General features: G+C 30.9%; 1 long non-coding RNA gene across 1 annotated transcript; it reads right to left on the bottom strand.

The window, feature by feature from the left end:
- Positions 1–6,971: 6,971 nt before the first annotated feature.
- Positions 6,972–12,789, bottom strand: LOC133171715 (uncharacterized). Its single transcript, XR_009718855.1, has 3 exons — positions 12,714–12,789; positions 7,351–7,416; positions 6,972–7,208 (listed from the first exon to the last, which is right to left on the bottom strand). It is a non-coding gene; the product is annotated as an uncharacterized LOC133171715 (long non-coding RNA).
- Between the last annotated feature and the right edge of the window lie 1,542 nt (positions 12,790–14,331).

The raw sequence follows: 14,331 nt of genomic DNA, 5'->3' as shown, positions 1-14,331 counted from the left end.
TATATATATATATGTTTCCATAGCAATTTAATCATAATATTCGAGAGAAAAAGTGTTTCTAGAAGTTCATTAGAGTTACCTGAGACACGACTGCTAGAAGAATTTTTCTTTACTGTTCTTTTTCCTACTAAATGGTCCGGCGTGCCTAAAAAAATTAAAAAAAAAAAAGGGTCATTTTAAATCAGCCTATTAGTGACATCTGCTGGTTCTTTTCTAAATGTCATTTCAAGAAACTTCTTTTTATAAGTGTACTTGAATGTTGTTTTCACAAATATTCAAGTAAAATACGAAAAACTCACAATAAATTAAAAAAAAGGGCACAATAATTTACATCTGAGTAAGATTAAATTGATCATGGTAGAAGAATAAGACAACAGCTGGTTTTGGGAATTCTCAAGCGGTAATTCTCTGCCTGGTTCCAATGGATCAATCAGTGATCTAGAGGCTTTACCAAGTTTCATTTTCCTAAATATTATATATCTGTCAACTTGTAAATTTGGTTTAAAGTTATCTCAATGATGCATTACTGATATAAGATAGGTCTAATGTCACAAGGACTTAATAAATAAATCAATCAATAATTTTGCATCAACTTAACGGAGAAAATTAAAATGAAACAAAAAAAATTTCCTGTTAGGAGTATTTGTATATACAGAGAGGATATATTTGACATTTTTAAAAAAAAAAATAGTCGATAATTTTCAAAATTAGATTACATCTGGAGTTAAATTCTGAATTAAATACATTCATTAATAAAATAGAGTGTTCATAATCTTATTAGAAAAAGGATTGATAAGGGTTTTGCTATTAGATGCCTTATTCTAATAGTAGTTATTATAAAAAATGAAATTATTCTGTATTTTTTAGCAGGGAGTGGCCAAATTAAACAATTATTTTTGATTTTGCACTACCTTAGGTACAACATTTTTCTGGTTAACAGTAAGAGATGAACAGTGCTACCATTAATTTCTCTTCGACCACGTCTGTTTTACATGTTACATGTTGATATAGATCTTCTAATGAGTAAATTGATGCATTTCTTTTGTAGTTTAGAATTTGGGAAGTTTTACATTCTAATTTTTCCAAAGCTCGTGAATTATTAGAATACACAAAATACTCCACAATATGATTTTTTTTACCGTTAAAAGCTTTATTTCTTTGAATAATCGTAATACAAATAAAAATTGCAAAAGAGTTAAGATTTAGCTTTAAAAATGATCTCTTTCGATAGCAAATTTGCCATTTTTAATTTCTTTAAAAAAAAAAACGTATGAAAAATAGATTTTTTTGTCTTTGGTTTATCTAACATACTGACGTATTTTATATATAATTTCATGATCTGTTTGAAAAAAAAAAAAACATTAGAAAAGTTGAAACTTTTGTGTTATTTTGCAAGTGCAATAAAAATCAAAATACAAATAGTTGTTACTGTGTACAGAGAAATTTTCGTCCCCGTTTTATTTTCGCCCTACTCAATTTAAAACGAATTTAAAACGGGGTGAATTCAAAGAACACAGTATAATTACTTAAATAGAAATGTAGAAATTAAAACGGGGGCGAAAATAACCCTGTATACAGTATGTACAGAAGAATTTGTCTTTGCAATATCATTTTCTTACCAGAAAGGTTTTTCCCAGATTCTGTAGGTGTTGCTTCAAGACTGGCAGATGATATCATGGATACTTTTCTAGTTGTTGGTAACACTGTGGTGGTTTTTTCTGAAGCGCTATTAGAATATAGTGAAGTTAAAAAGGAAGATTTTGCTGTCGTTGTTAATGATTCCCTCATATTGGAGACTTTTGTTTGTGGTTTTGTGGCTGTGGATATCGTTGTATATGTTTTCTGTGTCGGGATTTTTGTGGTTGTAGATGCAAGCTTAGTGGTCATTATCATTCCTGTAGACTGTCCGGTGGTTCTCTGTGTTGACTGTTCGGTGGTTCTCTTTGTTGACTGTCCGGTGGTTCTCTCTGTTGACTGTCCGGTGGTTCTCTGTGTTGACTGTTCGGTGGTTCTCTCTGTTGACTGTCCGGTGGTTCTCTCCGTTGACTGTTCGGTGGTTCTCTCTGTTGACTGTTCGGTGGTTCTCTCTGTCGACTGTTCAGTGGTTCTCGCTGTTGACTGCTCGGTGGTCCTTTTGATTGTCGTCGGTGGAAATGGACAAGCAGAACATTGCTTGTGCTCTCTGTATGATATACTCAGATTACAGTGTTTTATACATCCAATAAAACTAAGGTTGCTGTCTCCGTCACAACAAGGCCCGCGCCATCTTGACTGCATGCCAGACCCGCAAGTTGCATTGCATGTCGACCAGTCGTGCCAAGAGGCCCATTGACAAATCTGATCGCTTTGACAAGCGGACTGCACCATTAAAAAGCAATGTGCTATGATGCAAATGTAGAATGGAAAAGTCTTCAGATAGTAATACTGCATTTCTGTTTGTTCAACTAGAAAACTTTTTAGAAGCGAAGCTATATTCAGGTGTCTTATTAGTTACCTTTATATCCCCTGACGATTTTTTGATAGCAAAAAAGATAACTTTCATCGTGTGTTTTATAACGTTTCCCTTTAGTTTGGGTATTTTTAATTATTACTTTTACATGCAAGGTTCTTAAAGCAGAGGATCATCACGATTTTATCAGCGTGATCCCATGACCTCAAAGCATCAAAAGATCACTGTAATTTCAATATTACCGAAAATATTTACATCCCTATGAATGGTACTATGTGTGTACTAATGAATAACATCTGTGTTTTTTTTTTTGTCTTCAACTAAATAATTAACAAATAAATCTTACGGCATAGATAAAAGAAAACTATCAATTTATTATTATTATATGTAACCTGACTGACCAACAAAGCCCATTCATAGGTTAAACATGAAATTAAATCTTTTGTCTTCTATTATAGGTGCTAAATGTACACGTGTTGGTCATTGCCTCTCATTTTGAATGTTTACAAGGGCAGGATTTCCTTACTCTTTTATCAATTTAACGCTTATTTATTCTTATTAAAGGTTTTCAAAGTATCTAACCCAATAATTTTTATTCTAATATGATCAAATAATGCACTGTACATTCCACAAATAAAAAAAAAAGCTCTACATATAAAAAATTAGGCATGTTATTTTTAAAAATACATTTTGTTGTAAATTATTTTCTGCTTATTAACAAGGTCTTTAATTGCAACAAATACATACAATTATTTAATTTATATTGTCGAATAACGTTTTGTTGCTGCATTTTTCTTACCATTGTCTTTTTAGTGTGAAGATGTTAAAATATCGAATCGTATATTTATATGTGCAACAACTGTATTTAACTGTCAACAAGTAGTTTATTGAATATAAATAAATATTTCACAATTATCTCTTATAAAATATTTGTTTCCATTTTTTGTACTCCATTGTATGAAGTATGCACAAAATATAATTATTATATATGTCTAACAACTCTCAATGAAAGATGTCTGCATTCATAATAAATTTTGTTATATCTGCCTTTCACCTATCCTTTTTTCAAAATATAAAATCATTTCATCACAGACTCTCAATTCAAACAATAATTTACTGCAGTTTAAAATAATTTACCATACTCTCCCTTTTATTTTTTTTAAACTGGAAACACTCGGAAATATGGAGGTGAAAGAAATGATTGCATATACCGTCACATCACAATTTTTTTTAAATAGTATTTTCAAACGTCATAGTTCACGAAACTTCAAGTGGTAATTTATTTTTTTGTAACATGTATTAAAAGTTTAGGTTCCTTTGAATTAATTTGCTTCTCTTCTTCCGTTCTTTTTCACTGATCTGAGGTTCCACTCTCTTTTTCAACCGTTGACAAAGATAAAAGGTAAGGAGACTCACAATAAACATTAGGACTAGAAATCCGACAACTGGGCCAGTTATTATCCACACTGAAAGTAAGTGTTATCAAATATACTTTGCTAGACAGAAACAAATCTCAATGCTAAATATTTACATAAGATACGAACTCTCTTTAAGATCATGTTCTCATCCCTATAAAATACAATCGATGAGGAATAGTACTCTAACCTTGCGGATTAATACTCTACTCTAGTTATAATGCAGTCAGGCGGAAACAAATCCAAATTAATTTGTCAATTTCAAAGAAATTGAATGCAATGTGAAATATATATTCCATAATATGTGCGATTTAATTACCTGTTTTCCACTAACTCGAGTTCCTGAATCTTTTTTAATTCCAAATAGGCACGAGGCTTACTGAGTGTCTATTGACAAAAAGGCAATTATCAAAGAGAAAACCGGTTACTAACGATCACTTTCTGATTCGGACGCCTGATTTTGATGTATTCTTAGTGGTAAGAAGAATTTTCATGAAACAAGAGGCCATGGTTATTCAGACTATGACATTTTTAGAACCACCTTTATAATTAATAATCAAACATCACCTGCATATGGTGTTTATGCGTCCTTACTGATTCGATATACAAGGGCATGCCCTGAGTACGATCAAGTTTTAAATCAAGCTACTGACAAATGAGTTGATGTTACAAGGTTTTCTACAATCTCGTTTAACGTTCCGCAAATTCTATGGTCGTTATAATGACCTTGTTTGTAAATAGAGCCTGTCGCGGGTCGTATTTTGACTGACATATCTCATACCAATTGTTAGGCCATTGCCTTCTCCGTATACTTGATCAATATATAGGGCGGGTGTGACTGGTCAATAGGTGGTGTTTACTCCTCCTAGGTACCTGATCCCATCTCTTGTGTTTTCAAGGAGTTCTTTTAAATTAACACCTGTTCACTATTTGTATTCTTTACTGGACTTATGAAATTAGTCACTGTTCGGTACCTTCACATTTTACGTTGATATGGGTATTGAATCTAAATTCTTATAATAAGGCAATAAATTGGGAAAGCTAGGGTTCGCTTTTTAAAAAAAAAAAAAATTCTTGGATTTATCATCCTAACAAGGCATCATGGCTCTCTTGAAACAACAATAAATCTTAGCATACCTGTATCTATCTTATTATTATATTCTTTAAAACAAATATTTGTTTACCTTTTGTATTTATCTCTGAATCATCTTTTACCAATTCATTTGTCTTGTTAGATAGGACAATTTCTTCAAAATCACCATCGGTCAGATTACAGCTGCGCTTACACTGTTCCTTCAATGTTATGGTACTCCGATTTATACAACAAATTCCTTTCAGTCGTTTTTGCTTCCCTACAGTACATTTTCTACCATCACAGAGTGTCCAGTTCGTGTAGAACATCAGATCACATTCAGAGAAAGTTTTGTTTTTGTAAATACAAATGCCACTTTTGTCAGCTTCATTCGGCAAAATAATAAAAGACATAAACGCAATGAAACAGGCAATTGACAAGATACCAACATTTTTCATGGTTTTTCTTTGAGTGATAGGACATTGAGTATAGAGTATGCAATACTGAATTTGGATTGAATACACTCATATAAACAAAGTTTATAAAAAAGATTTCTGCCGGTCAAGTTCGTGAGATGAAACTGTGTGAACGATGAAATTTTTCATAAACCATAATCCTATGCAGCAATTAATAATTTGTAGTTTTCGACAAAAGGCTATGTATCAAGTTCTGTATTCATAACAATAACCAGATCTAAAAAGTTTATGTTTACACAAGGGATTTAATTTCTTATTTGCGATTTTAACAACCTAAATACTTGTCAACTTAAAAGAAATATATATATATATATATATATATATATATATATATATATATATATATATATATATATATATATATATCAGATAGCAATACACAGATATACACTTCAGTGTTTGCTATTTTATTGATAAGTTGTTCATATTAACTAAATTGCTTACTATATCTTCTTCTTCCTTGTGTCAATTACAGAAAAGACAAATCAGCTTGACGTAATGTTATTCCTTATCGTGTTCAGAAAGTACATTCCATTAAAAATTTTGCAAAAGATGATGCAAAGAAAGTAGTAAATAAATAACAAATCTGTAAAAAATAAAATAAATAAAAATCTGCTTTTCCTACGAACAAAATTATAAAAAGCTTCTCAAAATGTTATCCATTCATAAAAACTCTCATACGTTATTGTAGATTCGTTGGACAAAGAGAAGTGTTCAGGCGTGTGGAAAAAAGGAGGAGCAAAGCGTTATTAGGTCATCTTTAAAAAATGTTTGCTTGCCCTCCCCCGACTCAGGATTAAAAAAAATTGGGTAGGTAGGTAGGGGTATTTTTTTTAATTCTCAGATTATTACGAATGTAAAGTTAACTTGGTTCTTAATGGGACGAGGAAATTTTGGAATGAATAAAAATAAATTCTTGTTTCCTGGGAGTTAAAAAAGGGTTTGAGTCTGATCGTTTTTAGTCAATCAGTCGGGAGAAGGCAAACAAACATATTATTTAAAGATGGTCATAGTGGAATCAATAAAATACTCAAACCGCTAAACATACTTTAATGAAAACAAAATTGATTATATATCTATTAAAAATCTGGAAAAAAGATCAAGTTTCCAAATTCCTGTCTGAATGGCGTTCTTTGTAGTTCTCATTCATAAATTAATTTTTTCCCGACATATTCTTTTAATTATCCAGCAGAAAAATTGTAAAACACAAATGTTTTAATATGCAGTTTGTCATATACGTTTGATTGATCTTATCTGCAAATCAAGTAAATTTTAAGTCCGTTTTCTGCGATCCTCACATATAATTTTCAAAAGTAAACTCCAAGTAAAGAATGAAAGATCTGAAGTTGTAAAACTGTTTTAATTCTAAAATTTAGATTTAATGCAAATTATAATTACTTAATATATATATATATAATATTAGAATAAAAACAATCAGAACAAACATTTTAAGACTTTTGAAAGACACTATAGCTATCACAGAAAATGTTCATGTATTCAACAAAATCAATTATCAAAAATCAAACAATATATATGTATTGTTAGAAATACGATGTCATTATGTTCTATTTTGTCTACTTTTTATCTGCAACAACTGTTGCTGGTCTAGGCTGGCACCGGGGCGCTTTTCTGTTGGGTTGGGTTTACTGTCGTGGAATTTGGATCCCCTTTGTCTTCTGGTTCAACTTTCGATTCTTCTTTCTTTTTCTTCCATCGCCGATAAAGGAAAAACAAAAGGAGTCCCGAGAGACCAGCAAGGGCAAGAACTCCCACAACTGCACCAGCAATTACACCGCCTAAAATTTACATTTGCTGAAGTCACCGAAGTAGAATATATCATAACATGAATGGAAAGAATAAATTTTTTGTTTGAAGATTGTAATGATTGAAAATAGCCAAAGTTATCTTTTAACTTTTATTCCTTGTACATGAACATACCATCTGGTCCATTCTTTGCTTGTATCACAGCTGTGTTGTTCCCAGATAAATGTGATGGACCATTTGCTAAAAAATAATGAGAAAAAAAAATAATTTCGTGACCTTTAATATATACCAGGAATTAAGAGACGATTCACCACTGGTGATTGTTACTCAATCCTTGTTACAGCAAGATTGCATTGGATGATTGAAGATTTCAGGTTTAACTCAAATCTCATATTTTCATGAATATGCCAATATTTATAATGCTTCGAAGTCCAGAAATTCGGATACTTTCATTTTGTCTCACAGTAATAAAGAATTCCTCACAATATATAGCATATCAATAATATTCGTAAGCCTGTAGAAATTATAATAATTTTGTTTTTATTGACACATTAATCATGCTTTTGTTAACCTTAATGGATAAAAGGACAGTTAAAAAGATGTTTGCAAGAATATTTCAAAGTTTACAATTTGAAACTTTAAAACACGTCTATAAGAAAACAAGTTGTAATATCTTCACCAAAAATGGTGTACAGGATAAAACGAGAGAATAAAAAAAAGCAAATAGCTGCAGAAGTGTACCTCTAAGATTGAGAAAGTTAACACAGACATACCGGAGAGGTACTGGTCCAAGCATTGTAGATTTACGACGACGCTTTTTTTTTTGTCGCTTGCTTTGTGAACTATTTCCTCTATTACATGCGTTATTTTATCCTTTAATAACCATGTATTTTACTCCTAATGTTGTTACTTTATTAACATTTCAACAGCTCCAAACAACCCTATGTGGCCTTTGAATGTCAGTTTAAAAAATTCGCATTCCTTGTTGAGTCATGCATATGATAAAATAACACGTCCGAATTTAATACATCTAATTTCTGTTTTATTTTTAATGAAACATATTGTCTTCTTTTAAAGATGATATCTGACCCCCCCCCCCCCTCAAATATTCAGATTTTTTTGGCATGTGTGTGCTCTTTGACAGAAGTTTTTACGCATGACACCAACATAGACGTCGGAATCCGAATTTGTTTAAACCTGACATTCGAACACAATATAGAATTGTCTGGAACCGCTGAAAGGTAAATAAAGTCTCAGGAATAGGAGTCAAATAAATGGCTAACTAGCGGATACCATGCTTTAAGCGGGAGACCCATATAATACAAGAAATACACGAAGTGAGCGACACAAAAACGGCGCCGTAAATAGGTTTTTACAGTGCTTGGATCTGAAGCTCTCTGATTTGTCTGTCCAAATTTTCTCAACCAGAGAGCTACAGTTCTGCAGTTAAAAAGCAAATACACTAAAACAAATAAATATAATGTAAGTTTACATTTCAAATTGATTTCTAAAATTACAAGAAAAACTTCGTCTAAAAGGAGTTCGTGCAAAAGCAAATGTTCATCTTGATCCTCTTATCAAATGTTTGATCCTCCTTCGACAGTTATTCTCTCAAAGATATATACGTGTGCAAGATTAAATAATCCAGGTTATCTAGAGATAAATATTCATCTTTTGAATAAGTATAGCAATACGTAAATAGAGTTCTGCTGTCATATACAAAATGTAGATCGCATTACCATAAGCTGTTAAAAAGGGGTTAAAACATCGACAAAATTATTCTAAACAATTAGACTTTCAAATTCTTTGATTTTATTGAATGTGACTTTTTTTTTCTTATTCTCTCCAGGAAAGATATCCGTGTCAAACTATTACGAAGAATACCCCGTCTTTTAATTGTTTTGTGTTTTTTTTTTTCATGAATTAAACTACATCTCGGAGGACTTCATCCTTTGATAAAGCCGGACAATTTTTATTATGACATTTTACATCCTTTGTTTTAATGAAAAACGAAAATCTTTTCGTTAAAATTAAAGAATTTCTACAGAATCACTATAATTTTGGCTGAAAAGAAAAGATAAATTCGTGTACTAATTACCTTTCATCTCAAAATTTTTTGTAAAATCTCCACATCACACCAAAATTTAATTTATTCAGGATTTAAAAAATATCTAAATAAGTTTTTGATAAGTTATTTTTGACACAGTAATCATTCCACTAGAAAATCAAACCTTGCAGTATTATGTCAGCGTCTGTCAAATTGCAATGTTGTTTACAAGCCTTCAGTGTTATATTAGCAATACCAGAGGATGGACAACATATTTCTGCTTGTCTTATTTTACTCCCTTTGACACAACTAAAGCCAGTATCGCAGTAAGTCCACTCGGTCCAAGACAATATTTTACACTCGTCCTCTTTAATATTACAGGCATTACCAGAATATATGAAAGCAAACAGAAACATGCAGCGAAAAAGCATTGCTCTTGATACTTCTCTTTTGTTTGAGACTGACAGTTTTAATCCTTACTCTTAAACAAAAAGCCCATTCTGAACGATTACAGTATTCTGAAAAAATAACTACCTAAATTTACAACTGACAGTTCAATTTTAATTAACTTTGACAAATGTTTATACTTTGAACTTAAATTGCATGAATGATACTCGTCTAATTCTTATCAGAAGAATAAAGATTTTTTTTTAACATGATTATATTCCTAACTATATTGTAATTTCAATATCACATTCAAAAGATACAAGGTGCATACATTATACAATTATTGCTGGTTTTTGAGGTCAATACGATGATTTAGACACCTGAGGAGTACAATATTCACCGAGCCCGAAGGGCGAGGTGAATATTGTACTTCGAAGGTGTCTAAATCATCGTATTGACCTCAAAAAACAGCAATAACTGTTTTATTATATGATTAAATGATAGCAAACTCCTACAAGACTGGTTTTTTTTTTTTTTTTTTTTTTTTTTTTTTTTTTTTTGCTTTAATTGAAAGTTTTAACGAGAAATTTCAACAAGAACACATTGTAACATGAAAAAATGGAAGAGGAATAATTCATTATATTGACCTTCAATAATTCCTTATATTGACCTGGAAGGTCACGTGATTCATTATATTGACCTGCAATAATTCCTTATATTGACCTGGAAGGTCACGTGTAGGTCAATATAACGTAGTATTTTTCTAACATTGTTGGATCTCAGCCAATCAGAAAGAGGGAAATTATTCAATCATATAATAATATGATTTATCAAACTCAATATATATATATATATATATATATATATATATATATATATATATATATATATATATATATATATATATATATATATATATATATTGTCAGTTAGTTATTTTGTTGAAACACAGAGCAAACGATAGACGCACATTGTTTTTTTTTTAATATGATATTAGAAAACACTTTAAAATTTAAAGATTTATTCTAAGTGCGTCCATTTTATGTGAAATAAAATCATTCCTTGATCTCAAAAGATAATCAGTATACTGACATGACTTTACATATAATTATAGTGTTAGAACATATAGTACATAGTACTTGAAATCACCTGGTGAAATGGCATGCGTGTATATACCTTAGCTTTATTTGTTTTCGTACTTTGACCCACAATCACAAAAATACTCCTTCATTGTATCTTGCAAATAGGGCAAGGAACTCAGTTGCAAATTATATAATTTTATATTGGCTTAAAACATGTAGTCAGTATAATGTACGTAATTTTGTAAACAAGGGAAGTTAAAAATCATCGTATGATCAGATCTATTTGAGCATATTTTATGTGCTACATAACCTGAGAACATTTTTTTATGTTTCTGAAATCTTCTGTTTTTAACCAGATTTTTCGTTTGAAAATTCCGGCTATTGAAAAGGTGGAAATGGCGGGCGGGCAGCTGCCAAAACTCCTTCTGCTGTTTTCAAGAAAGGAAGTTCTAATTTTACAGATCAATTGTACATGTATATTGGATATGTGCATATAGATGTGCAGTTTAGAGTTTGACTTTTGATACTTTATAAGAAGAATACCAAGTTATAGCCATTTTTCTGCAAAATTTTGCTTAAAGCGTACATCATTTGTCCGGATAAATCCTTCTACAGATTTCAAGATAAGTTTTTATTTTGCAGATCAGTTGTACCAGTACATATATTAAAGGTGTGTATGAAACTTGGGTCTTGATATTTGATCATTTACACAGAAAATACCAGTTGTTGAACTTAGTCATTTTTTTGCAAAATATGTTCATAGGATACATTGATATTGTTCGGTTGTCACCTACTAGTTTTCAGATTAGAAAGTTTTTTTTTTATAATTTATGTGAGAATACCAAAACGGTCCACACAAGAGAAAACCCGGATTGTTGCCACATTGACAGCTATCCCCATGTATGAATAAGAAATCAATTTACGTAATTTGGGCAAGTAAACCGGACTGGTTTTAAAGACAAATGATCTACTCCATGAAGAAGAGAGCTCTTCATTTAATACCATATTGAATTAGAGTAGATTGGAATTTGTGTTTTATTTACCAAAGATAAGATAAATGTTCATTTGTCTTCATTTGGCCTGTTTCATTCTCTTAGCTTGAAGATTAATTGAAAATAAATATAACACTGAAATAAAACGTTGTGCTTCGCAGTAAAAATATTTCTTTTAAACACTTCTCGGTGAGAAAATGGTCATTTATTAATGATCTATTTATTTCCATATAGATCAATATAAAATAATAACTGTACTGGTTGCAGAAGTAAGAAAACTTCAATTATTTAAGGTTGCTTTTTTAACCATTCCATCAAACACATAAATTTCAAAAAAAAAATTACCATAATAATCTGTGTCCAGTGTCAAAGAAATTCATATTGTCACAATATTTTTTAAAAAAATATATTCATTGTTTTGAAGCCAAATTAACCGAAATAATAATGTTTGTGAAACCACAAATGATATCTGAGAAACTTTGTAACCTTTTTTGCTGTGACGGCTGGAGCCATGTGTGTAATGGAGCCGGAAAACGTTTAATATTCCTATTGGAGGATGATTATCTAAACAAACTTACAGAAAAGGGTATCACATAAAAAAGTATCTAAACTGTACAGGTGATTTTTGCTTGGTGTTGGGTCTTTTTGTGTAAATATGTTACATTGTTTAAACAAACAGTATCATTCGAGCAATGACTGCACTAGTAATGATTTAGGTTAAATCTTCTGACTTAAAGATTATGTTTTCAATTCTTCTCCTGACTTGAAAATTATGTTTTCAATTCTAAGTCATTGAAAAGGTTCTCTTACTCCTATGCCATTTGAAATCCCTCCTTCAATCACGCTTGTTGAGTTTTGAAATTTCTATAATTTAAAATCTGAAGGACCAATTATTACAAAGAAGGCATACAAATGTTATAGAATATGCAACTGGCGTATATGAAATTTTTGACTGAGCAAAACTAAAATAAAAAACAACAAAACATGTTGAATGTAGAAATTAATCAGGAAAACGCAAAGAATCCTTACCAGCTATGACAGTTCTCGATATATTGCAGTTTGAAAAACACTGCTTTTTTGTCACATTTGTTATATTTCCTATTGAGGGCGGACAACAGACAATAATGTTACGCACTAGTCCACGTCCATGACACGAAGATGAGCATGTCGTCCATTGTGTCCACCCTACTACATCGCAAGAGTTGTAAGTCGATCCGTTTATATTACAAGTCCCTTTAAGTGTTTGGACTTCTGAACCCAGGAACAGAGCAAAACCAATATAACCAAAGGAACGCAGCTCCATTTTAAAGATATTTTCCTCAAATGCACTCACCAAGTGAAATGAAGTGAAAATCGTATTAAATAGAAAAGCATGTTACACGAAAAATACACAGAAGATGACACTGGATTATTTGCTTTAAAAAGTATCGGTTTGGAATAAACATAGAGATTTACTTCCATATTAAAGAAATTAAATTTAAACTATCTTTCTAAAAAAATCAATTTAGATAAAACTCTATTTTAAAATTTCTCTTAAGGTACTTGATTAGCAATCACTAGATAATGTGAGGATTTGAGAATCAGATTTTTTTGTAATAATTAAAAGAGTAATAGTGGACCATACTGCAAAATGTAGCCATTCGTATAACATTCTAATTGGTTGGTTAATTACTTTATAAAATGCCTTTTACATTGTATAATGTTTAAAGAAACAAACAAGCAAATAGAGGTTTGATAAAATAGTTGACAAATATAAAATATCTCGGACCGTATGAAGTTTTATGATGTTGATCATAATTTTAAGAAATATAGATATTACTTAATCCACCTCAGAAGATAAATTTCAGGTGAAACACAATTGACAATCATTGATTGTTCTTCAAATACGCTAGACAAGCGAGACAGGTATGAAAAATCATTTGTTAGGAAATTATGTAATTTTCTTGCTTTTTCTATTAGTAATAAACCGTCCAAATGTTCGACAAAACTGTCACCCGAGTATTACGATATACCTATCTTAGAACACTTATTCTATACATCTTGCCTTCTATTTGTCTCGAACTTCTCAAGGTTCTCTGTTAAAAACTTGTGATGCTCCTTTCCTAGTGATCTTGACATTGTTAGAAATATATGCCCAAAGGTATATTTTTGTTGAGAAGGGTTATGTATGGGCTTTTACAAAAAAAAAACAAAAAAAAAAAATGGCCATAATAATGCTTATTGGTCATTAGGATCATGCAATCTTCCTCTAGATGTCCAATTCTAAAACAGATTATGAAAGATATATAATAAATTTTAATATGTTTTACCGAACCCCATCCCGATAGTATAGTTTATCACCAAAGAAATATTTTTAGAAAAAAAAAAAATTTGATAGAGTTTTCATTGCTTATAATAACAAAAGAAACTTTTTTTCCCCTGACAGATGTTCAGAAATAAAGAGGCTTTTTGAAAATTGTTACATGTTTTGACCGTGACCTAAGCTGATGTGAGGAAGGGAACAAAAAATTCATGTTTCTAAAATCAAATTGAATACCAGTATTTCTATATACTAGTATTCTAGATGTATATCTCAAAACACATACCCTTTTGTGGAACATACGGAGCATGGTCCTTAAAATCATTTTCAGTTAAATGACAAGTCTTC

This window comes from Saccostrea echinata, unplaced genomic scaffold, assembly GCF_033153115.1.
Source record: "Saccostrea echinata isolate AGI-Se365-2 ecotype Australia unplaced genomic scaffold, CSIRO_AGI_Sech_v1 ptg000054l, whole genome shotgun sequence".
NCBI classification, from domain to species: Eukaryota; Metazoa; Mollusca; class Bivalvia; order Ostreida; family Ostreidae; genus Saccostrea; species Saccostrea echinata.
This window is presented reverse-complemented; position numbering and strand designations above follow the sequence as displayed.